The following is a 26,077-nucleotide window of genomic DNA, read 5'->3' on the forward strand; positions in this document are numbered from 1 at the left end:
TTTGGACCACACTGGTTGTCACCTTTTGATAATGAAACAAAAGCACAACATTAGAAAGCAAACAGCTGTTTGTGTGAAACTCTTCCTTTAGTTATTTTACCCACACATCATTCGAGAAAGTAACGTCAAACAGCATGTAAAATGATTTGTGTTAAAATAAACGCATACAGAGTACATATGGTCCCAACTGGACTCATATGTACTGTGTTAAAGTTGAATTAAAACTGGACATTTTACTGTGTGCTAAGAATAATGGGATGTGTATTAAGCAATAAGACTATATGCAAGAAATCTGGGGGAAAATGCATTATGCCTGGTTAATGCTGTTAGTTTTCAGGTCAGGGCATTAACAAATTCAGTTCATTCTGGCTTGTAATCGAGTCCCGTTCTCTTCAAATATCCGCGCTCTGTGTACCAGGTGAAATCCTTGGAAGAGAAAGAGATGACACCTTGTTATAAAAATGCAAATAAAGAGAAAGCAGATTTGCTCTTTGTCGTATGTCTGTGCCAGCAGCAGGAACAAGGGTGCTGATAGCATTATGGCTGCTCAGAGCCATGAAATTACCCACTGTCTCCCGCACACTGGCAAATGTTATTGTATTTCTGCATAATTTACTTAAACATATTTCTTTTCCCCTTTCTTTCTAGTGTCAGGATCTTTGTGAAAAATTGTTTATTCTTTCTTCAGTGCAATTTCTACAATGGAAGTCCTCCGAGAAAAGCCGCTTGTCGGCACCGATTTCGCTGAGCTCCGGATCTACCTCTTTACACTACGTGTTGTCATTTGACATGACAGCAATTTACCGCACCCCAGTAGTCGGGGGGTCACTGCAATATATTTTACCCCCGGAATGTCACTCGTTCCATAAATGGTCTTTATCATTACACTAACAATCTCTGGCCCTACATATCACAATGTCTTACTTGTTCTAGACAGGGGACATTGGTTATGCATAAATTGAATTAGGTATAATAAGGTATCTGTTTGACACTTTAAATGACCTGGTATGTGTGTCTGGCAAGCCTTTTAAAGAATAACAAAATTCAATGTTTTTTTTTTCTGTAGACGAGAACCAAAAAATATAATGATTCGCTCTTGTCCTTATGAATCAGCAGTCTCACAGTATCATCTCATATCTAGAGTAAATGGATATGAGAAAACAAAATCATGGAACTCATGTAATATGATTGTACAAAATAAAAAAACAAGGTTTCTGCCAGTGTAGTTTACTGGTCCAATGCCTTTCGCCTCAGTTAATTATTTTTAATTCTTTCTAAAATTTAGTTGAGTCATTTCCTGATGTTGTTTGACACTTTGACCTCAGGGCTGATTGCATAATTACAGAGCAGGATCTTTCTGGCTTCGCTGACTGAACAAGATCACCGTTCCTGTGCAATGTAGTTCATTTATACCTGAGGCCTGACAAGATGGCTGCCAAGTACTCTCCAATGCTAACTGCGTTAAAATGGCAAAACTATTTCAACAATCCAGTTGGGGGAAAGTCCCCGGTATTTTACTGGATGTGACTGGATATCCTTAAATGGTCTTTCGCATTACACTAACAACCTCTGGCCTTACATTTTATAATGTCTTCCTTGTTCTAGACAGGAGTCATTGGTGCTGTCGAAATTGAATTAGCTATAATAACGTTGGCAGTAAGTCATTTTTATGGCCGGATTAATCAAATGATTCAGGATTTGCTCATATTGCAAGGTCACCCACAAAAAGTTCCTTTGTCCATTAGTAAGTTCTTATAAAAAGCGTGTTATAAGAGTTGCCAATTGGCATGGATTGACGTTTGTGTTTATAACTTGACGCAGATAAAATGTAGCACAATATTTGAATGGTGGTGATGATTGATGATGATGATGACAATGATGATGATTATGATGACAATGAGAATTATTATTATTATTATTTGCAGAAGAAGTAAGCAATCACCCTGGTTTACTGTGTGTTGATACACTGGTTGGATTGCATACTGTGATCTAACTGGCATTTATTTGTCAGATAAAAGGAGACATAACATATCATCCAAAGCATCTGTCTGATTCACTCTGCTAAATGGATGTGCAGTAATTGGTCTGTCTATTACACCTACTGATACTCTGCCTGGTATTCTAACAGTGTCAAACCATATGTGAAGACATAGAGTTCACTGCATTATGAATGATACCGTTACTGTTTATAACTATTATTTTACTTACTTATGAATATTAACTGCACAGATATACAAATGCAAGACAAACATTGGGACCCACTTAGCAAAATACCAATGGATAGCAGGAGTCAAGCCTGTTAAGTCTTTTCCAAACCAGATTATGGTTGATGCCAGAAGATCACCTGCCATCACACAACCAACTAAATAGTACTTTTTATCCAAAGCAACGTAGTACTAAGTAATAAGTGCATACCGAAGGTCATTGGAACAACTACAGAACACAGGTCCGATAAGATAACATTCTCATAAAGTATCAGTTATCCATAGCCATGAACATGAAGTCTAGTTCACGCAATAAGCATAGGCTGTCAGTTAGGGCTAGTCATAAACTAGAAGTGAGGCATGATTACGAGAGAAGATAAAGACCTACAACATGAAGATGATTGTACAAGTGCAACACAGAAGTGCTAGATGAAGATACAAGCATAACATAAAGGCAGTAGAAGATGAAGATACAGTACAAGTGATATTAGGCAGTGATCCAAGATTGGGAGTAACCCTGCGGAACAGTAGTGTTTCAGTTAGCCTGAAGAGATACCAAATACCAAAAACCGACATCTTAAATTCTGAATTCCAGGCATGCTAGCTAGAGGTGGATAGTCCAGTGGTCAGAAAGTCCTGCCATGTGTTTCTTCCACCCATTAACCCAGCTCAGCTGCCGGCTGAAGAACTGCACTAATAGTGGTTGGAACAAAAATACTGGGGACTTTTTTATATTTTCTGAACCGGAAATGTTCCACCCCTGATGCTAAACGATCTCCAGGCACCCGTCTGCCTCTACGCTAAAGAGAGGGAGAGCCAGGCTGTCGCCCCCAATCGCTGGGGCACCTTCAGCAGGAGGGGAGCCGGGGGAGATCCGGCGACGTTCGACACCGAGATAATATTAACTCTCGCTTCTCGGTCGGGAGGCGCGACATCCGCGCACGGTGGTGACATCACCGCGGCTCACCGCCGCTTAGCGCGATGTCCGCAGGTGGCGACATCTCAGGGAGCACGTGTCGTTTCGAACGACGCTAAAAAAAAAAAAAAAAAAACAACGAAGAAAGGAAGGAAGAAGGGAAAACCTCCCGGCGTTCTTCATAAAATCATCCATAAAATCTCTAATTATTCAGTGCTTTAAATCCTCCAGACCGAGGTAGGCGAATAATAAAATTACTGCAGCATGAAATATGAAATGGCTCATTTCTTGCAACAAGCCAAAGCTAATTTTGAATGTGTGCGCTTGGAGTTTCCCCCCTCGTTCAACAGCAAACATATCAGGAGAGTTTTCTTATGGGTCGGCGATATTTATCATGCAGCGATCGATAAGCAATTGTGTATCCATTGCTAATGCATAAATTATTCACGTTGTAACATACTTATTCATAAATTAAAATGAAACACCCAATTTATTTTATGCACCTTGGTTATTGTGATGGAATTTCTGTGAAATGTATTGTTTTTTTTTATTAATAGTATAATTGTATGATGAAACTGTAAAATGCACTTCACTATGATATTAGGAATTAGCAAAAAAATAAATAAAAAATCTTATCGTGGCTTCTGGCTATAAAAATATGCGCAAATCCAGTCATCAATGAAGTCCATTCATTCACATACCCCGAGACAAAATTTTCTGATGTGGCCACTGCATTCAGCCACTTCACTGCCGTTAACACCAGCTTTTAATTCCTTATTGATTTCATTTCAGTATGGCAACGGCTAAACGTCCTTCGGAAAAAAAAAAAAAAAAAAATGAATCGGCCTCTCAAAATAAATCAATCCGCGCGACCGTTCGCGGAACGCGATTCCCGCGGAATAACAGAACGTTAAGTGGCGAAACGCCCGCCGCCCGGGTTTTTCCCCAAGATAAGCAGCGTCCGACTTAAAGCCATCTGAATGTTCATTTGCCGCCCGGTTATCTTTCTCCCGGGCCTATCTGATTTATGCGTCGGGGGGGAGCAGCTCTGTAACATCCATCGGAAGGTGACGGATAGGATCGGTGCGGAACCGGGGGGGGGGGCGGGCGTGGGGGGCGCTTTTCGCTCCGAGAGAGCGGATCGCGGGACAGGTGGATACAATGATAAATCTACTGCCGCCTTCTCCTCCTCCTCTCTGGCGTTCGGAGCCGCGGCCGGCGCCCGCACCTTCGTTCCGCCGCGCGCGAGACTGCGCGCTCTCCGTTCGGCTCGGGTGGCCTCTTCAATCACACCCGTCGGTTTCTATCAAACGTGCGTTTTTTTTGGAAGACTGCAACAAAAAAAGAAAAAGAAAGAAAGGAAAAAATTCTGCTGTTAGGTTACATTTCAGCGTTTAGGGCCCGCTCTTATCCGGACCGGCGTACACAGGTTCCATTTGTACGGCCGGATATTTTTTATTTTTTATTTTTTTACCAAAGCAGTTCAGTTCAGTGCTTCAGTTTAAGAACCTTGCTCAAGGGTACAAACAGCAGGAACCCAGACAAGACTGCTTGAGCTACAAGCCCAGATCCCAAGCCGTTACACTGCCCTGCTGCATCAACTAGAACAATAAGAGGCCTGGCATCCATTATGGCTCTGAACAGACACTATAACTTCCTTCATGTTTAATTAATCATACAAGCCATAAGCCTGGAGATATCCCTCTTGTATGCAATAAAAATATACCAAACATTAAACGTTTTTTTGTTTTTTGTTTCTCTGAGCCATCCACCCCTTGCCGTAGCAAGACAAACCCACCACACCACAAGCCCCTCCCAGTCATGACATCACGGGATCACATGTCCTTGACCCTCCCTGTCTCCCCCGTGCCATAAAATGTCCAAATCTTCTGCCGCAGGCATTTTATAACAAACATGCAGAAGAGCTGGGGGCAGGTTTCTGCTGAGGCTTTCTGAATTATGAGGGAAGTGTAAATGACTTGTTCTTATCTGTCGAGCAGAGCAGGCGTTTTTTTGGCAGGTCTCGATGACAGCCTCTGAATATGAGGTATTCACAGATATACGCACAAGAAAAATCAACAAGGAAATGGAAAAATCTCTATATATTTTATTATTTTTCTTCTCCCTTTCAAGAAACACTGATAAATTGTATCTTGATCGCCGGGAACCTTGTCAGTCAAACGGGGGGACTGCCGCGAGACTTATTTTATATTCCCGCTATTTTGCGAGCGTTTATATCTCATCTACCCAATGTAACTGATACAGGGCATGTTGGGCATATTGCATCTGTCATATCTCCTAGTTCCCCACCATCACTCCCCTTCCTCCCCCCCAACACACATTTTTCATGGTGACTCAAGGGATAGGAAATACACAGGGGGGAGTCAGAGTTAGTGGGGGGGGGGGGCGGTGTTATTTTGTTGTTTTTCAGATTTATGAAGGGAAGGAAATGGTTTTCTCAGTGAATGCTAGAACTGAGCAACAACAACGACAACAACAACAACAAAAAACACATTAAAGAAATGAAATAAAACATCCATCCCACTACACAATCTTAGAGAATTGTACAAATAAAAGTTCTCCCCCTTCAACTGACCAATAAAATTTTCCACAAAGCTCATCTTAAAATGCATTAATTTATTAGATTACATTTGTTTCATGTGTGTGACACTGCAGTTTCTTGCCCCAGTGAGGGAAATGTGCATTACCATATTCCACATATGCTAAGAAAGGAATTCTCATTCTGTACTATTGTTGTTTGAGTATCTGTGATGCCCCCCAGAATACTGTAATTTATATTTAGCAAGTATTCATATTCAGAGCAACTTATACAGCTTTCTTTTTAAAAAAATGCACACAACCCATTTATGCAGCTGGATGCGAACTGAAAAAAAAAAATCAGGTTAAGTATGTTGCTTTACGGTTCAACAGCAGTGCACCACCTGTGAATTAAACTTGCAACCCCTGAGTTCTTAACCCACTTCCCTAACCCTTGCACTGCACAGTCACCCATACTGTGGCTTCCATAATTTATATCGTATTTTATGTTTCTCCCTGTTGGGCATGAATAAAATACATGGTAAAAATAGTCTGTTCGGGGCTTCAATAATATTCAGTAATAATTACAATTGCATATACTGCATATTATGCAAAGCTATATTCTTTTTAAATAAATTATTTTTCTAAGACTGGCACAGTAGTACAGTGGGTAGCACTTGTCACACAGCAAGAAGGTCCTGGGTTTGAATCCTGGCCTGGGCCTTTCTGTGTGGAGTTTGCATGTCCTCCAGGTACTCCAGTTTCCTCCCACAGTCCAAAGACCTGCAGGTAGGCTAATTGGAGACTCTAAATTGCCCATGCGTACGACTGTGTAAGTGAACGGTATGTGTGCCCTACACTGTGTATTGCATTCCTGCCTCTTGCCCATTGCATGCTGGGGTAGGAGCATACCTGCAGCATCCTCTGTCCATTTGGCAGAATGTAGGCAAGCATACAGTCTCTTCTGTAGTACATGATGCCAGGCGCTACCCCAGTCTGCTAGTAAAACTCCACGGATATTGTTAGAGTCGAACTAGAGGACATAAACCTGTGGCTTGTGCAGGCAGATGGGTGGGTGCCTGGCTGGCTGGTGGGCAATGTCTATAATTCTGACCATCCCCGAGTGCCACTACGTACAATTAAGTGCTGTGTACGGCTGCAGGCCACAACCAGCAGCTGAACGATCTCACACCGCGCCATTGAGCCCAGTCACACGCTACGACAGTGCCCTCAATGACCTGCCCAGCAGCCCTTGGATGTAAATATTTTCTACCCATGATTCTGTCTGATACCAGCCCTCGAACGTCTTCAGACAAACTGCCCTCTCCACAAGTGATTGGTTTCATTAGAAAGTGGCACATAACTAAGATTGAAAGGAAGATAAAACTGTTATGCTCAGTTAATGGATATTGCCACAGGTGTGTATAGCCAAAAACCAATAAAAAGAAAACAAGACCAGGTCAAAACCTAGTATATGGCTGGACCTAACACACGTGATCCGGCCGACCAATGGTGTAACTTCATAACTCGGCCGACATCACATATGAAGTTAGCAGCATGTATGTGGGGTAGATGTTTACAACTGGGGCATTCCAAATTTGAGGAGAAAATTTTCCCAAGCATATAAAAAAAACTTTTTCTTCACCAATTAGTGAAGTAAAAAAAAAAGATTTGTGAAAATTGTTTTGTAGCAATCATGATTATTTACCTCAAGATGGGCTTATGAAATTGCTATTGTTGTAGTGCCATTTGTTGCTACCTCATGTAAAATATTCTAAAAAATGCTCTCATAATTGCCCCCGTACAAGTGTTCTGGTAATGATACACTTTATGAACTTAAATTATCTGCTATTGAATTCTCCTTTAGGGTAATTACATTTACATAGCCCTACCAATTTACCTTACCGCAGCCATAATCATAATCCTGATTCCAACGGTAACCCGAGCGTGTAACTGAACAAACCGTGTCATGGTATCCATGCACTAATTAACATGTATTTACTACCCGCCTTCTGTTCCACTCACTTCCTGTGAAAACTGCCTCTTTTTTTTTTCACGAGGAACGCGTTCGCCACTAGCTCTGTCATCGGCGTGTGTGCTCCCACAGGATAAACAGGGCCTGCCGTTTTTGAGACCGCGGTAAACAAAGACGGTTCCCCCACCCCCGCTCAGGATTTTGGACTTTGGCGGATCACTGAAGGCATTTCTCGGACAAGATCCGCGGGGGGGGGGGGGGAAGAAAAATCCAATCTGGCGCCGTCGTTGTTGCCCGAGTCATGTCACGCTCTTCTTCATCTCCGAGTTAATGTTAGCGCCGCGCGACGAGGTCTCGGAGAAAGCTTTCCCGTTTGCTCGCTTCTTTATTTATCTCGTAGGGAGCGCACGCCCACGCGCGCTCCCACGCAAACACCGACGCTCAAACCTTCTCATCGCTTTTTCGCCGAAAAGGAATTCAACGATGTGTTAATCTGCTCGGCAGCGGATGCTCAACCAATGCTTTTCTGAGTCTCGTTTCATTATTTTTTTTTAGTCTCAGCCTCAGCTCTCAACAGGTTTTCCAGAACCTTCCATTCGTTTGAAACAGTTCCGCAGCCCGTCATGTCACAAAGTCACACTGAAAAATTGGACTTTTTTTTTTTTTTCTTTTTTGGAAAACCAGACAAGATCCAGTGAAAATAGCACCTTCACAAGGTACATTAATGGATTGCTGGGTGGCTCATCATCAAGGAACTTTTTCTTTGCATGGATGGGCCACATGGTCATCGAATCTGGACAATGCCAGTGCTGAGGGACATAAACTTGGCTCTAGCGCCACCCAGGAACAGAACAGGAGAGTTTAAGTCAGCCAGATTTAAGAGGCCTTCATTACCTACCTATGCCAGTTGAACATGTCAGCCAGGTGAGCTGCACGTGAAGCGTCTTCCTTCTTGGCTAACGCGTGCGTGAGCCCAACTTGCGAACTGTGAGGTGATAAGAAGAGGGCGGTGATTTTACTGCTTCAGCAGAGAACACGTGCTTGAATAAACTCTCCCGAACCGATAGCCAAGTTAGCATTAATGACCACTGATGTACTACTGTATATATGATTGGGAATTCCAAATAATTGCAACTACACACTAGAACAACAACAACAAAAAAAGATTTCCGTGAATGTTTTTGAAGTTATTAAAATACACACTAAATGTATGTAATATTAGTCTGGACTGAAACTGAACTCTTGAGAACATTTTTTCCTCCACTGTACCCGGCTTGCCAAGCCTCCATGGATCTCCAGCTGTGATGCCAATCGTATAAATGACATCACCTGTGCAGCCCTGTTGGCAGGCTTTTCTGGGCACACGGTGTTAGACGACCTCCCATGAGGCTTTGCAGTCTCAGTCAAACGAGGCCACTCAATTCAAGACCACCGGTTTGTAGAGGTGTGGTCTGGTTTGTCGGCTGCTCACTGGTAGAGTGGTAAAGGTAGTGAGGCTGGATTGATTACTGACTCTAGAATTAGCAAACGTGCTAACAGGCTACACTTCTGAACCCACTGCAATTCTAGCACACCCAGGTATTCATACAGCTTCATTCCATCGCTTTAGAACTCAAGTAATGCAAGATATGGGGACATAAAACTTTTTAATTCTCAAGGTCAGTAAGGACAATGCAGTCGACAGAACGGATGACGAAGAGAACGGCATGAAGCCGTTTGTTCACAAGCTGTTCCTTAATTTAGAAAGCTGACAGGTTCTGACAAATATATTTGCGGCTTAACTAACCAGAAGGAAATAAGATGTTACAGTTAAGGGGTCATGTACCCAGCATCTACTCATCTCCTGAAGATTACACAGTGAGCTGCATACGGTTGCTCACGTGCGTTAAATAACACAGGCGCATTAAGCTGAGTGTACATGGAAACTGAGAAAAATAAATAAACCTTGGCGTCAGGAAATAAATATGAGATACAAAAAACACGCAGGAATTAAAATTAATCTTGAGATCGGCACGGAAAATACAAATCTCCGCATGCAATGCTAATGCCATTCCATTTCGTTTCCCCGGAAACAAATTAATGCAATGCAAAATAGCCCCGACGACCGCCTCGGAACATGGAATATAGCAAATGACATTATCAAGAGTCAACAGGATGCTTTTTAATACCAAAACACATTTGGAAAATGAATAACAACACCAGCGTATTAAAAGAGAAAGTCCGTTAAGTGCCGTGGAGAAAGTCGGCGTCCGTTGACAAGTGAATGTGTTTATAAGACCGTTTCCTCTGCAGCTGTCTGTGAGGATTTGCAGCACCAGGAAGACCGCGGATAAGGCAGAGTTTTTTTGCTAGCATTGCTGGTGCGCTGAATATTAACTGCCTTGTTGATTTAAATGTGAAATTCTGTTCAAATTCTTTTTTTTTAAAAAAGCCCCTAAAACAGCCCGAAGCAGAAAAGGAACCAGAACTCATTAATTTGTGTCGTCATTATTTATGTTTCCGGGGAGTTCAGTCAAACTCAAATATAACTGCAAAACACTTGATTGACAACTGTGATTAACGCATTGAAACATTATTTTGACTGTCATGGAAATGTATGATAAGGATGGTGCAAAAACAACAAATAACTTTATTTATTCCAGGCTCTCTCTATGCTAAGTCCTTCTGCTCAAACTACAGCAAATTAGCAAGCAGCAATGCTTAATAATGTGTTCTTCCCCACATAATGAATTTAGCACTCACTGAAATAAAACAAAAAAGGTCTTTACAAAGCAGGTTTCTGTGTAACATTTGTTTTGCCCCGGATACAAAATCCAAACTATACTGAGGCTCCACTAAAGGAAGACCTTACGCTACTAAAATATCCCGGTCACAGTATTTTCGTTGCGTGGAGAGACACTTGTTGCCTTTTTTGTTTTATGTTTCTTTCCCCCCCTCTCTCACTTTTTCACAAGTAGGATCTCAAAGCCAAGTGCTCCCTACATTTGAGGAATCAAACATCAAAAAGGACCGCTCTGCACAAAGGCCCACTTCCAGTAACGCTGCTCTCCACTTAGCTCAGCGTCGAGCCAACACGCCCGTAGCGAAGACGGCGTCTCTGGAGTCGGAAATCCGTTTCATCGCACCCCCGACTCCGCTCCTGTACGCGAGCTCAAGCGCTCTTGACTGTTTCTAAAGACACTTAAGTCCCTTTAGTTACAGACTGTGAAAGCGCCTTGGGTTTGTCCCACTCGCTCTGTAAGGTGGAATGAGGCGTTTCAGCTTCCTGCATAAATACTAATTTCTTTATGAGCGAGCCCTTACTCTTTGTCTTTCACTACACCACAAATCTTTAGTACTCTTTGCCCGAGTGTGACTAATGCATTTCCACATCGGAAAAACAGATTGTTAGAGCCAGGAAGAAAGCCTTGGATCATCTGGTGGTTAATAATGTATGTAATATGAAATCACCACTGTATTGCTACGTACGGTATATATCTTTAGATGCATTCCATTCTTTTTTCTTTTTATTTATGTGAAATAAAGCATGACGTATAAATATAAATTATTGGATCCTCGTTTTACAATTAAGACACGTTTGCCACACATGCTCACAAATGTTCAGGTGTAAAATAATTATTATAATTATTGCTAATTATAATAATCAACATTCCCCTCGGCCTTCACACACGGACGAGAGAGCGCAGAGAAGGAGACGTTGGTCTGTTTTTTTTTTTTTGTGAAGTGTATTGCTCCTCCTCTTGGGAATGGAGTGCTTGGCGTTGCCAGAGCGACGGCGCTCTGTGGGAAGGCCGCGGGGAGCCGGTCTGTGAACCGTAATTCCCGCTGACACCTGCTTTTGTAGCGGCGATGTCGCTTTTTGTCGCGTATCGCGTCTTCCTCCGACCCCGGGGGGGCGGGGGGGGGGGATCTCACAGGCTCGTGGCTCGTGGTCTGATCAAAAACCGTTAGAACGGCGACTGCGGGAATGCAGGGGACCCCGAGATCTCTTTTTTTTTTTTTACAAAGCGAAAGTAAAACGCGCCTTGGGTGCGCCTGTTGCCGTTTAAAGGCCAGAGCAGCGCGTTAGCCGGCGAGGGGGAGGGACAACCCGGAGCGGCGCTGACAGGATCGGCTCCGGTACGACCCCGGGTGCTGCGGTCCGCGCCCGTCACCCCAGCCTCGCCGGGTAAACAGACGGGAGCGCGAATAGTGTAAATTCGAGCCTGCTGTCGCCCCGCAGGCTGTTGTGCATCAGTGGGAGTTCAGCTCGTGGCAAGGAGATCCGATTGGATAGCCAGAACGGGTCAATGTGGGACAAAGATACGATGGCAGCCTTTTAATGCTTTTAACGGTTAGCTCTGAAAGCCAAGAAAGAACTACTGGGTTTACTGGTTTATGGCCAGACGACCTTCACTGCAGTTTAGCATAACTGGCTATAATTCATATCTTCAAAACATTGGCCAAATGGATCAATTAAGAGAGATGACATTAGTTTGGGCCTGATTATTTAAAATCCTTGACATTGACAATTTTTAGGCCTGTAAAGGTTAATGCTTTTAACCCAGTACTGGGTATGAGATATCAGTATATTACTGTCCAGCTAAAATTAAAGAGTCACTGATCAACATGTGCCCTCAACTTCTACACTTCTACTGACAAAAAAATACAGGATTTTTTTCCTGGCAAGTCAATGTTGGTGAATGCTGGACTTGCCAAACTGTCAGGAAAATAAAATAAAAAATTAAATAAAATCCCACTTATTTGTATGCCAGCGTTAAACACAAATGGGGATCGAGGGCATCGCTGCGCGGATATTCGAGTACAAGCTTTTTTTTTTTTTTTTGAAGCCTTCACGAAAAATTTTCAGAGTTGCAAAAGATCAATTTCATCCAACCGTGACCACTTCAAACCGGAGAGAGGAGGCTTGCTGACACGGGGGGGTGGTTGATTCATGCGCTCGCGGTTGGCGGAGGGGGTGTGGGAACAGTTGGGCAGGAGCTGAGTAGGTTCCGCGTGGAGTCCTAGCGCAGGCTGCAGGCAACGGGGGAATTATTCATTATCCATGTGTCAGGGCTGAGACAGGAAAATTATGGATGGTTTTTAAAAAAAAATGTAAAAAATAAAAAAGAAGAAAAACATGAAGAGAGATCAGCGCATTGTGTAATGCTAATTTTTATGAATGCTGTTAAGCCTGCAGCATCGTAAAACCGTGGAGGAAAGAACGGGAAACCGGATAAGTGCACATTTTGATGCTGCATCTGTTTACAAGACTAAAACATAATATTGTCAGGAGCTGACACTTTTCATTTTGAGTATGAAACTTTGTTATTTCTTCATTTTCGTATAGGGCCCACACTTGTTTTTTATGTTTTGCGTATGTACACTGCCAAAAGTGACCAAAAGTAACTGGACTTATTCTAGACGATTCCGTGCTTCCCTAATAGTTTAAGGAACGCTCTTTCCTGTTTCAGCATGACAGTGCCCCCAGGCACACAGCAAGGTCCATATAGAAATGGTTTTGTCGAGATTGGTGTGGAAGAACTTGACTGGCCTGCACAGAGCCCTGACCTCAACCCCAACCAAAACCAATTGGGATCAATTGGAAGGCCAACTGCTAGCCAGGCCTAATCCTCCAATCAAGGCCTGACCGTACTAATGTTCTTCCGGCAGAATTGAAGCAAATCCCTGCAGCAATCCTCCAACATCTAGTATAAAGCATTCCCAGAAGAGTGAAGGTTTTTATAGCAGCAAAGGGTATACCAACACCATATTAATGCCCATCATTTTGGATGAAATGTTGGATGTCAGGTGTCCACATACTTTTGGCCATTTAGTGTACCTTTGTATATTTGCATATAAATGTGTATGTCTGTGCCTGGTGTTACTCTAGAGGATGTAAAATTTCTAAAAATATATATTAGTACTCATGACATGTAGTGATTTAATAATTAGGTACTATCATTTGCAAATATAATGTATAATTAGGTGATTAGGCAAGAGTTGAGAACTATTTTATCTCTTGAAACCCCTGACGCCTCATTACAAGTCATACGGTCGTATAGGTGTAACCCCTCAGCCGTAATTCCAGGCCAAAATGGAGATCACACAAACACCAATTTATGTTGGATGCATTCAATGAATTCACTGATTCCACAATCAAAATGGTTCCCTGCACAGGCCGCATTAATCAAGTGGCAGCGCTCGGGGCAGAAAAACGTTCACATTCTCCCTGCTTTATTTGGCAAGACTCCCTCAACCCCTTCAGACAGAGTTTGTTTGCGGTGCGCTCTGGGAAAGAGAGAGAGGCTTCGCCAGCAATGCCAACATAAAGGGCAGCTCAGGAGGGCTGTGTGCAGGCATCAGTGTGTCCCAACGCACTGCTTCAAGGCATACTATGCAGGATGTTCTAGCCTTGCTGAGGTGTTTACAATCAAACAAGTCTCCTCCTTCGGGTTCTCGGGGTAAATGGGCAGGGTTGAAGACCCTTGATTCTTTGAGGAGGATTTTGAAAATGAGCACAAAGACAGAGATTGCCAGTTCACCACAAATATGACTGGACACGGTTACATTATAATAATGTCAAGGTAAAAATCCTGCATAGTATGCCTTTAAGTGTGAGCGGAATGAACTTTACACTTACACATCGACTGCGATGCCTTCTCCACCCTTAGGTCCCCAGAAATACTCGCTGAGACCTTACTGAAGCCGACAGCGTCACCCAATCTCACACCGTAAAGGTTTCACAAGCAATCGCATTTTTGTATGTCGCCCATCTGCAAGCCTGTCTCGGCAGTAACACAGCATGAATAGCTTGGGGACAGGAAAAAATTTACCAGGCAAAAAAAAAAAAGGTTTTGTTTTACTTAAAAGTTCACGGACACGCACACTCATCTCTTCAGTCCCACAGAGGTTCATCACCAATCACAATTAACAGACACACCTTGTGTCATCTTTGCAGATGCTCTCTTCCAAAGCAGCACACAAAAACAGAGAAAGTCAGTGTTAGCCTCAGGAATGCAAGCGCACGATATCAGCAAGAAGACACACACGGCCCATTTAAAATGAATAAGCGCAGTTAGTTAGCCAAACAAACCAACAACCAGCATTGGAAATAACTACACAGCTAGGCTATCTTTCCACAGCTATACTTTGAGCATTACTGCCCCAAAAGGGAAGCCAAGAGAACAGGGGAGCCATGTTATAATCTGAAAAGGTGGGCCTCCAGTCTGTGTCGGAGGAATGGTGGGGGTTTCTGCTCTCCTGACCACCACAGGAAGCTCATTCCACCACAGGAAGCTCGTCCTCACGTTGCTTACCACGGACAGCATGAAACAACGCGCATACACGCACGCACATTCTGAAGCTGATCACCACATTGGTGTGCACCGGGGACTTAACGCTATTAGACTAGCGGGATGAAAGCAGTTCAGGCAGAGAAAAGGACTGATTTGTTCATTTCATCCTACATTAGCGTGAGGCTCTGTGTCTTTAACCTCTTTTCCCATCCTCTCCGACCAACAAGGTCTTTTTTTGCAAATAGAGGAGTCCTCAGATTGATATGTTCTCATTCTCTCACCATAGCATGTTCGGCGTAAAACAGATCTGCACTGTTTACCTAATTGCCAATTGGAATTTATTAAAATGTGTTTTCGTGCTGTCGTGCTGAGCGACAGGGACAATCGATTTGTATCAATTGCAGGGGAAGGCCGCGGTAAAAATGGCTGAGGTTATTAAGGTATTCTGAAAGTTGTGCGATTAATGCAGTCCACCGTGCCCACGTTTACGGGTCAGATGCTTGTCACTGGCTGTCGATAAATATATATATATGTTTTAATGAGTGCATCGGTGTCCTGTTACCATTTGATAACCTTCTCAGGAGCTGCGTTCGGTCGGCTGGTCAGTGCGCCGTTTGATAAAAAGTGGCTTATCAGTGCCTCTCCCCTCCGCATCGATTTCTGAATTGATCTCTCCATCTGCTGTGATATTATTATCCGAGTGTGTGGGATTCGTGATGATCTTCAATTAGTGTTATCTATCCAAAAATACGCTCTGTGAAGAAATATACCTTCCCCAAGAAAGGGCAGATGAAGATATCATTCCCCACTTTCTTTCCCCGTGTTGAAGCAAACTCGTGCGTGAAAGTAATCCACGCAAAGTTGCCATGACACCTTGAAGGGTGTCGGTAAAACAAACAAAGTGAAGGCCGAAAAGTGTTTTGAATCTGGGCGTGGCCTGGTGGGGGCCTGGTGGGGGCCTGGTGATGTCGCTGCGGTTGCTGGTGGTCAGAAAACACAGAAACATGACACCTTCCTTTCAGAGGCATTCTTCTTCACGCTGCAGCGTCTTTTTTTAACCCAAATCCTCCACCTTTCACACTTCGCACTCACGTCATCCCCGTGCCATTTTCAGAACGAACCAGCGGCAGACGTCCGCGGTGCTCTTGCCGTCTGTCAGCGCAAACGCAAACACGGTCTCTTCAGACACCATGCCGCTACATTCTCCACCAAAATGCTGTATGCTGAAAATCACAACCACTCGTCCCTACTCCCTAGGTAACTATTTTAATGATTAGAGGGACCCTGTGGATTTCACTACTGAAATAAGATGAACAAAATGAAAATCTTGTGCCGTCTCTGCAACCGATTGAGCGAACCTGTTTCGACGGATTCTCCAATTAGATTTGTCCGTGACTTAATGTTCTTGGTCTAGATGCCTTCTCTGAGCATTGCCATATCGACATATTTGTTAGTCACGCTGGTGACGCTTGGGATAAGGGCATCTGCCAAAAGCCTGAATAGAAACGCGTGCACGGTACAGAGGAGAGCTACCAACACAAACATCTGATGAACTCAGAACAGCGTCACCCTGTGGAGCTCAGCCCAAATATCCTCATCCTACCCCCTGGAGGATCAGACCAAAGTTCAGAGGGCAGAATATCGGAGGCTGCAAGAGGAACCTGACAGATCTAATAAACTGCGCGCACGCACCTGAGTCGTTCCCGTTGCTGACTTATGGATGGAGGCATAAATGCAAAGCTGACATCTCAGACGGAAATGTCACAAGCCTGCAATTAATCACAATGAAGACATCCCAGCATGCCATGCATCATATGCACTTCAGCACCTTCCAATATTTCACGGTTCGGCGACGGCGAAACTAATTAATTACGCGAATCGCGAAACGACGAACGGAATTTAATTACGATGTTTAAACAGAAATCGAAAGAAGTGAAAGATCAAGTGAAAGCGTTTTGTGTGTTTGTAGCATGTGTACGTGTTTGGTGCTGGTTCGTTTAGCTTGTTTCACATTAGCCTCTTGTTTGTGTGTGCTGAGCACTGTTCTCCTTGAGAGATGTGTAAATCACATTTATTGAATGATTAGCGTGTCTGGGCTAAGCTACATTTCAGTCTAAATAGCACTCTGTGCCATCAATGGGAGTCAACATTTTTTGTTCGTTTTTTGTTTAGTGATCAGTTAGTTTTGTCGTAAGTTTTAAGAAATGTACTGTAGTGTTATAAAGCCACATTTTTCTATTACCTTCAGTATTTCATACATAATACTGTATCAACTTTAAGGAAGCTTTACAATAAACAACAGTTGGTATTTAATTGGACTTTGTTAACCAATTTAGAAAAAAAACTATATATAAATGTGGGTAATTTAATTTAATTTTAATTTAATTTTAAATGTGGGAAAACAATTATATAAGCAAAGAATAACTCCAATGAAGACAAGGAGGCAATATGAGTTGAACAGATGTCATATAAGCAGCAATTGTTCAGCTTAGATAATTAGCTTCATTTTTATTTTTTATTTTGTTGTATATAAGTTCTTCATCGATCAGTGTATTTCAGCCTGTTTCATGTACAATAAATATAACCCACGCAAGCTTCTGTGAACAGCATCACATGTACTACAGATTTCTATGTATTACTACACATTGTATCATTATGCAAATTGTGTCCGCTAAAAATCGAATTTGGACGAACGTGGCGATTTAGCACTGGGTTGGCAACGGCGGCTATGACCTGGAGCCTACGCTAGAGCCTGGCTCTACAGCTGGAGCACGACATGAGACAGCCGAGGAGAGCAAACACGGGTCATACACTGCAACCTTATAAAAGTCTCCTTAAAAAACGAGAGGCTGATTACAAACCCGTTTAATGTTGCTCAGGCCATGAAGAGAATCACGGAACTAAATCCCCTTCACCCAGGCACCGACTTGAATTTCAGACAAACACAGCGGCTAAGGTAAGAATTTATAAACCCTCATAATCCCCCTTACAAGCGAGCCAATTTGTTAGTTACACGGTGCATGCTCACACACAGTAAATACTTTCATCCTACAAAAAAAAAATGAATGTATAAATAAATAAATAAATAAAACACAAACTACATGAATATAAAACACCAACTGGCGCATTTCCTCAGAGCCAACCCCCTTCCACTAGTCTCTTTTGGCAGTTTGACACGGAGCACAGGACATTTACTAGAGGATAAAAATATGAGCTTAGCACGACGTTACCGGCCACGGGCTGAATGAGCGCCGATGCCATGACAACGACGGAAGCACCGGGATCAGAATCACGAAATTATGTACAGTCGCGCTCCTCGTATTGCCCGCAGATGAGCTTCCCTGTAAATACCGTTTGTTCGGTCTGGCGTGCACCTTCAGCCAACGAGCGGTAAAAATTCCGCCTCTTCTCCCATCTGTGTCATTAGTACCACATCAAACATAAGGTGCCACGGAAACACAACTAAATTACCCAATCAGAGCCATCTGGACCACAACAGGCTGCTGAGAAGGCCTTATCGCGATCAGGCCCGCCCCGATACGTCTGTGCGTTTGCATTTTACTGTGTTTCCGTGGCCTACCCTAACCTTCAAATTATTTTCAAATGTAAATAAAAAAACCTTCTGCTTCTGCTAGTGGGAAAAAAAGGAAGCTTAATATCAGAAATTTTGAGGAAAAGCTGTTGTACACATTTGAAAACTGTTGTTTTTTTTTTGTTTTTTTGTTTTTTAATGAATCAGTTTTGTAAAAATTATAATTTTAGTTGATCTGTTGCAGTCCAGGTAACACTTGTGCATTTCCTGAAATAGATGGACACACTGAGAATCTAACCTATGGGACAGTACTGATTGTCCACACCCTTCATGGCTTTTACACTGTTTATTATATTCACTGTAGTGGTAATGGCTGCAATAAGACAAGTCATGAAAAGCAACATTAGTTAAGCCGTCATAAAAGTAATGGTCTGTTAATTGTTCTTAACTGCTGGCAGAAATCTACTTCCAGAAATCAACGTTTTATACTGCATTGGGTGTAGTAACACACACACACTGACACACAGTGAAATAAAATGTATGTAATGAAATGAAAGATTCACAAGAGAGAATAACCAGCAGTTTAGAGAAGATTCTGTAAGGCAATACCTTTACCAGTCTCTCAGACACACACACACACGCACACACCCACGCATGCACACACACTCATATATACACACACTCACATACACACTCTCTCTCTCTCTCTCACACATGCACACACACACTTTTAGCTTCTCTCCGAGTTTCTTAAGCCCCATTTCCCCTGGGGTCACAGCAGTGGGAAATCTGCCTTTGCTGAACAGCACTGCGTAAGCAGAGCAGCTGAGCGTTCTGCCGGAGCTCGCTGTGCTGCAGTAAACCTCAGGCTCGCTGTTCCCGCTTTGAAGTCTTTCCCCTTTGTGTTTTAGCTTCTGGGCAAAATTTGTATAACCTGAGGGAGAATGCTGATTTAGTCACGTCTATTTGCAAGCACCTCTTCCGTGTCACTCGCTGCTAGCAGCTAGTCGGCTTAGATCTCCGGATAATTAGTTTGCCTTTTAAGTCTCACCTTTATATCTTATATTTATATTTATGACATCAGTCCCATTTTTTTGCGCACACTGGGAACACACTAATAACAAACCAATTGCCCAAAACAACCTTTTGAGAGTAGGGTTGATAGTAGGCATCATCATGAGAGTAGATTTGCACCATTGGTGTGTGTGTGTGTGTGTGTGTGTGTGTGTGTGTGTGTGTTCTCCTTCATTATGGTGAGAATCCTTCAACCAGCAACCACACAGATCATCCTTGGCCTACAGGCCTTTTGCAATTACTGAGCTCACCAGTTCTCTCTTTCTTCTTAATGATGTTCTAAACATGACTTGACTTTGATAATCCTGATATTTGGCCATTGTTTCAGGAAGTTTTTTCTTATTTCTCAGCCTCATAAAGGTTTTAATGACTGTTACTGGTACAACTCTGGTCTTCATGTTGACAAATGACAATAACAAACTCAAAAGGCAATCAAAAGCCTAGAATCAAGGCTACGTATTGAAAGCTCTCTTATAGCTGCACTAAGAAAGTTCAACACACCTGACTAATCAAAAACACCCATGAAGCCATTTATCCCAAACATTATGGTGCCTTGAAATGGGGAAGTGTTGTCTGCAAACACACTTTAATGCGGCTTACATTACAAATTTCAAATTGTAGAGTACTGAGCCAAATAAAGAAAATAGTATTTGTCCCAAACTTTATGGAGTTCTTTATGTGTTAATTAATTACATAATTGTCAACCAAACAATTCAATTAAAATTTAGTGAAAAAAACCAAAACATGCAATATACAATTAGGTACACTACACAGACAATAAGAAGAATTTTGTTATCATAAGTACTGATCTATGATCAAAAATGATCATTTTTTAATGGTTAGTGTAATTTACACGTAATATTATGCACACATTAGAGCATGCTGACATGGTTTGCTTTCCTTTATTGTGCCTGCAATAATACCTGCAGTATGTTTAATTACTAAAACAAGATCAATCGGAATCCCTCGTGTGGAATATTGATTTGATACGAGAATAATACAATTTTCAGCCTTGCTAATAACGTGTATACATGAGAGGTAAACTGATAGGCCATCGCTATATGTGTTTTTTTTTTTTTAAACAGATCATTGGCAGCTTGAAGCTCTGTTGATTCTCTGCGATTCAGTCAAGCGTGACATCCAGCGCCAAATATTCAAATGAGATCAAGATCACTGCACAGGAGTCACCCCAGCAGTGCTGGGAAAGCCAGGCGGAAAGTGCTAGAAGGGTGGCGTAAGGAATAAAGGAGGAAAGGGCGGACCCTGGAACTTGTTCGAGGTTGCGCTGAGGCCTTGCCGGTGGAGGGGGGCACCCCTTCGGGGAGCAGCAGGAGCAGCGGTGTTTCTTTTCGATCTTCACCCCCCTCCCCCCCTCCCCCCTCCTGCTCTTTTTAGTGTTCTCCTCACGGGTGTCAGAGGAGGAGGAGGAGTTCAGGGCCCACCTGGGTCGGATGCACGCCACCCTCGCCCCCCCCCCCCACCCCATGTGATGTCAGGCTCAAGTTCGACGCAGGACGCAGCCCAACCCCCCGGCCCAACCGGAAATCACAAAGCCGGCGGCCCAGACCGCTTCCGTGCAGACTTCAGATCACTGAAAAGAACCAAGGCGGTTATTACATTTATTCTCAAGCCGCCATTTGCTCTCAGCTTCGAGTGCAACCCCCCCTCCCCCAGTAAATGCCATTTATCTACTTAAGTCAAGGGCCTGTGACCATCGGCCTGGAGAGCCACAGGCCATGCTGGTTTCCTCTGCTACTCTGCACTTACAGCACTTAGTCAATTAGAGCACTTGATGACTTCACCCGGCTACTTCGGACTGAACTTGGCACTGATTTTACGGTGAAAAACAGAAACCAGCAGAACTGGGGGCTCTCCAGCACCAGGGCTGCATACACTTGATTTATGGCACAAGTTTATTGGATTAGGAGGCAATATATTTTTTCTGAATACATTTTCTCTGAATTCACCGTAAGGAAATAGAGGTAGAACAGCACCGTGGTCAGCTTTTAGTACATTAGAAAACATGTAATGGACATTCAGCAATTTGACGCAGTATGTGCCGTCAAACATGGTTATTTGCCCTAAGTTTGTAGTGGCCTCCTTAATGCCATTTATCTTACTTAAGGTAACAACGGCCCCCTTTGTAGTACATTATGACTCATGTACTGGACATTCTGCGATTGGACGCAGCGTCTGCCGTCTAACGAGGGGAAAATGTGGCCAGATTTTCCAGCGAATCAGACGTCAAAGTGCTTGAGTCCACATGGACGCAATGCAAAAGTGTATGAAATGACAGTCATTATTCAATCACCCGTATCCATCGGTAACAGCCTGAGAATAAGTGCCTCCACTGATTTCAGAGAAACCGTCCGTCCACACCGCCCGCAAACGTCAACTTTCTGCACCCGCTGCACTTCAAAACAGCGAGGAAACGTCCTTCTTGCAAGACTTAAGAAACGACATTCTCAAAACCAATGTTAAAAAACGACACATAACCGTGTCTTTTTAAAAAAAAAACACCTCCATGGCAGTCTCCCTTTGTAATGCTTAAATTGTATATTTGTAAACGCAAAACTAGTCATTTTGACAGAAAATTTGTCTAAAGTGACACAAAAATAGTAACATGTAGCATGTTGGATATTAACACTTCTTTTTTTAGAGTTTAGCGATTGCCATGTAACCTGCAATGCTAAACAACACATTTATGACCGAGAGTGTGAAATGCAATGTCAAAATGCTGAAGGATAAATAGCCTGTTGTACTTTACGACATAAAAGGGGCAAAGTGATGTATGGAAAGTGTCATTCCAGATACTATTCTGAAATGAATTACACATCTCTCTTCCACTAAAATATTTTATTCCTTTCTTAGGTTCTGTGCAATAATTCATAAGGGGTCGTAATCTATATCAGTCTAGTTTATTGCTGATGCTTAAAAGCTGGAATCTTAATCATAATCTTTCTTGGGTTCAGTTTTTAATCTATGACTTCTGAAATATTCAAAGTTGAAATCAAATCTGTGTCTATGACTTAAAGCAACCTTGATAAATCTCACAGTCCACAAAAACAGTTTTTTTTCTTAATGATCCTTTTTTTCTCCTAAATCATCACATTTTTCCTCCCTTCACTGATGATCAAAGTGAACATGACAGGACTCAAATGAAGCAATACTTTTTTCGCTCATTCATTTATTACTTATCTCAGCGCTGAAGCAAGGAGTTTTGACTTTATCCAACAAACTGTTTAAAGTAATTTCCGCCAGACACACACACACACACGCACACACTAGGCCTGGGTGATACTGCAATGATAATTATCGAATGAAATAGGAGTCTTTGCCATCGTGTGGTGCATTGTCTTTCTTTTTGTCTTTTTCTTTTTAATTATACCTGATGTTGTGGTCAACAACCCACTTCATGAAATGCTTCTGGAAAACGTCACCACTGTTATCTATTGGGTGACCATAAGACAGTCAATCAGCAGCAAGACCTCTCAGGTTCCCTATGGTTGATAAAAACACATCACATGATCACATGGAAGCTGTATGACCTTACAGCCGATTGGCTGTCTTATCAACACCCAACAGGTCTCTGGAACCATTTTGCACGGGCTCTGAAGCACAGTTGTTATCAACCACATCAGATTTAATTAAAGAGAAAAAGAAGAAAAGAAAGGCAATTCACCCTATTGTGGCAAAGACCGTTGTTGCATTCGATAATTATCATTGTGACATATTGCCCAGCCCTAACACACACAGATACACACACTCACACATACTATACATACGCACACATACACATGCACACAAACACACACACACAACCACACACAAGCACCAACACTTGCAGCCCAATGTCTCATTGAGGTTGTGTTAAAACCCAACCTCATACAAACATGTGAAAGGTTGTCGGAGCACTACAAATGCTATGTAAACACTGAACAGCTGAAGGCCAGAGATCGAAAGCTCGCTAGGCACTCTTCAGACGGTTTTCTCTCTGAATGGTGAGGGAGTTACGACTGAACATGAGTGCTTTCGATACTCAAGGGAGTTTTCACTTAGCAGAGTTGTTTGTTTTTAATGGCCAGTATATCAAAAGAATGAGTTCGAAGTAGCCTGACAAAATAACCATAGGCCTTACTAACTTAGCCTAATTCTATCAAATTCCTTTAAATGAAGTATCTGAATAAAAATGTCTGTTTAAAACTCGACAAATGACTGCACTTTACACATACCTTTATGAGTTCACTATATTCAAGGAGGGGCCATATTCCATTTATGTGTATCCTCTGTGTGACCTGTGGCCTCCGGAGTACCAGCGTGCATGTGATATTGGCTGATCTCAGCATGACGACCAGCATCAAAACTGATCCTACAGGATGCAAGACATCGACAAATATGGACGCTCAGGCATATTCACGGACGTATTGAGCGAGCCTATTTAAAATATGTCTGGAGGCTAATACAGGAGAAGGAACCACTGTATATATTTTTGTCAGCGACTGCAGACTGCCCCCAAGTTATCTCTCTCCTCTTAAAAACCAGCACATCCCTCCCTGCGGTGCACTACCAATCCTGTTCTAATGAATACATAGGCATACGCTTCCTTTAACCCGTTAAGGTGTGAGATCACAAGTATGTGATTAGAATGTTCTTGACTGAACATTCTAATGCTGATGTAACAATCACCACTGGTAACTGGAACCAACAGAGTTCTAGAACACCGGCTTAAAAAAAAAAAAAACATTTAAAAAAAACCGACTCTTGAAAGCATCTTTAAATGACCAAGACCTATCGAAATGGCATACAGTATAAGGAATGTCAAAAAATCTCTGCATTCTGCAGCAGCATGGCGATGCTGTGGACATCCTGAACGGAGGCAGTTGAAGCTCAGTGGTCCGAGGACAATGAAAAATAAATTCTAGTTTGCAGCGCAACCTCTTAGTATTTTATTACCCGATACAACAACCTCTGTTGTCGTTTTCTGTGTTCCTGCCTACTGCAAGCAAACAGAGAATGGAAACTCTGATGTAAATGCATTAACAAGGTGTTGGGCCTCTGGCTGCTTTGATCAAATTTGGCGGCTTTCTCCAGATGTCAATATTTGCAGTGAACTGATCTCCGGCTGATCCGTTCCACTGTCACCCTTTGTCTTCGCATCGCGGCTCCACTCTGACAAAGTTCACCGCCCGTGGAACATTAGAAAAGATGAGGTGTCACAGTCTCTAAGGCTCCGACCAATAATAGCTCCTCTTTCAAAGTTGCTGAATTAGAACCGGATTTACTGGCCAAGCAAGTCCGCGCATTCAAGGAATTTGTCTCGATTTGGCTCACATCAAACGATGCACAACAACTGCAGGGAAAAGACTGGGAATGAGTCAAGATAAATGGAAAATAAAGTAGATAAAATAAAACTAAATCAAAATTATATAAAGTATATAAAATTAACAGAATTATGTACACAGACCCCTAGAGCACTGACCATGGATATGAGTATAAGAAACAGTAATAACGGTAGTAACATTGTAACAATGTAGTGTAGGTGATAATGTAATATAGATAATACATTATACAGGTAGTGATAGTATAGGTGCTATACACCAGCTGTAGAGTGTTAACTAGCCCCTATACTGGTATAGTAGTATGCATTTCAGTCAGTAATAAAGGGCACTTCCATGGGGAAGAAGCTGTCCTCATATCTGTCTGCTCTTGTTCCGATTGTCTGGAATTAGACTACATGGTGTCCAGAGCGTGAGGGGTCAACAGTGATCTTTCCTGCCGACTTCCTGGTCTTGGACTCATAGAGTATCCCATGATCCTCTTCACAGACCGGATGATGTGCCGTAGCCTGGTTCTTGTGTCTTGTGGCGGACGACCCGACCCAGGCGGTTATGAAGTAGCTGAGGACGGATTTGATAATGGCGGTGCAGAATTGAACCATCAGAATTGCTTCAGCTGTCTCAGGTAATACAACCCCCAGCTGGGCCTTTTAGGCAATCCTGATGATGCTGGTCTCCTCACTTAACGCCTTGGGAAAACGTGCCCCGCAACATGAATGACTCCACTCGGCTGCTGACTGTGGAGCCAGTGATGTCAACGAGGCGTAGGGAGGGGGTATGGGGAAAGGGGGAGTGGTAGAGGGGGGCTTCTCCTGAGGTCTACAATCACCTCCACCGTACTCAGAGCATTAACCTCCGAGTTGTTGTGGCGGCTTATGGAAACCAGCCGCTCAACCTCCTGTCCGTGTTCAGGCACATCACCGTTGCGCATGGGGCCCGCTCGACATCGTGTCTTCCGGAAGCATCAGGAGCTTAACAGGAGGAGTCCCTGGGGGAGCGGTTATTGGCGTACAGGCGGGGGGTCTCCAGGTCCAGTGCTGGAGGGGCTTGCAGTCCCCGCAGGCTTTTCTGGTCTCCATTCAATCGGCGGCCAATTACTTATGCCTCGGACACAAGGTGCGGGGACTCTCCAGCCAATCGATGACTTAAACGAACCACTCATGCGCAGGAACGCGTTAAAAAACCAGCAGACACGAAAGCCCACCGGGATTCGAGTTTGACATCC

The 26,077-nt window shown here is 43.0% G+C and overlaps 1 long non-coding RNA gene across 1 annotated transcript in view; it reads right to left on the reverse strand.

Annotated features, from left to right (window-relative positions):
• Window positions 1–409: 409 nt before the first annotated feature.
• The window catches only part of LOC135263992 (uncharacterized), a 138,243-nt gene continuing 112,575 nt past the window's right edge, over window positions 410–26,077 (reverse strand). Inside the window, exon 4 of the long non-coding RNA XR_010332577.1 lies at window positions 410–426. This is a non-coding gene — a long non-coding RNA (uncharacterized LOC135263992). The remainder of the gene's footprint in view (window positions 427–26,077) is intronic.

This window comes from Anguilla rostrata, chromosome 9 (genome assembly GCF_018555375.3).
Source record: "Anguilla rostrata isolate EN2019 chromosome 9, ASM1855537v3, whole genome shotgun sequence".
Taxonomy (NCBI): Eukaryota; Metazoa; Chordata; class Actinopteri; order Anguilliformes; family Anguillidae; genus Anguilla; species Anguilla rostrata.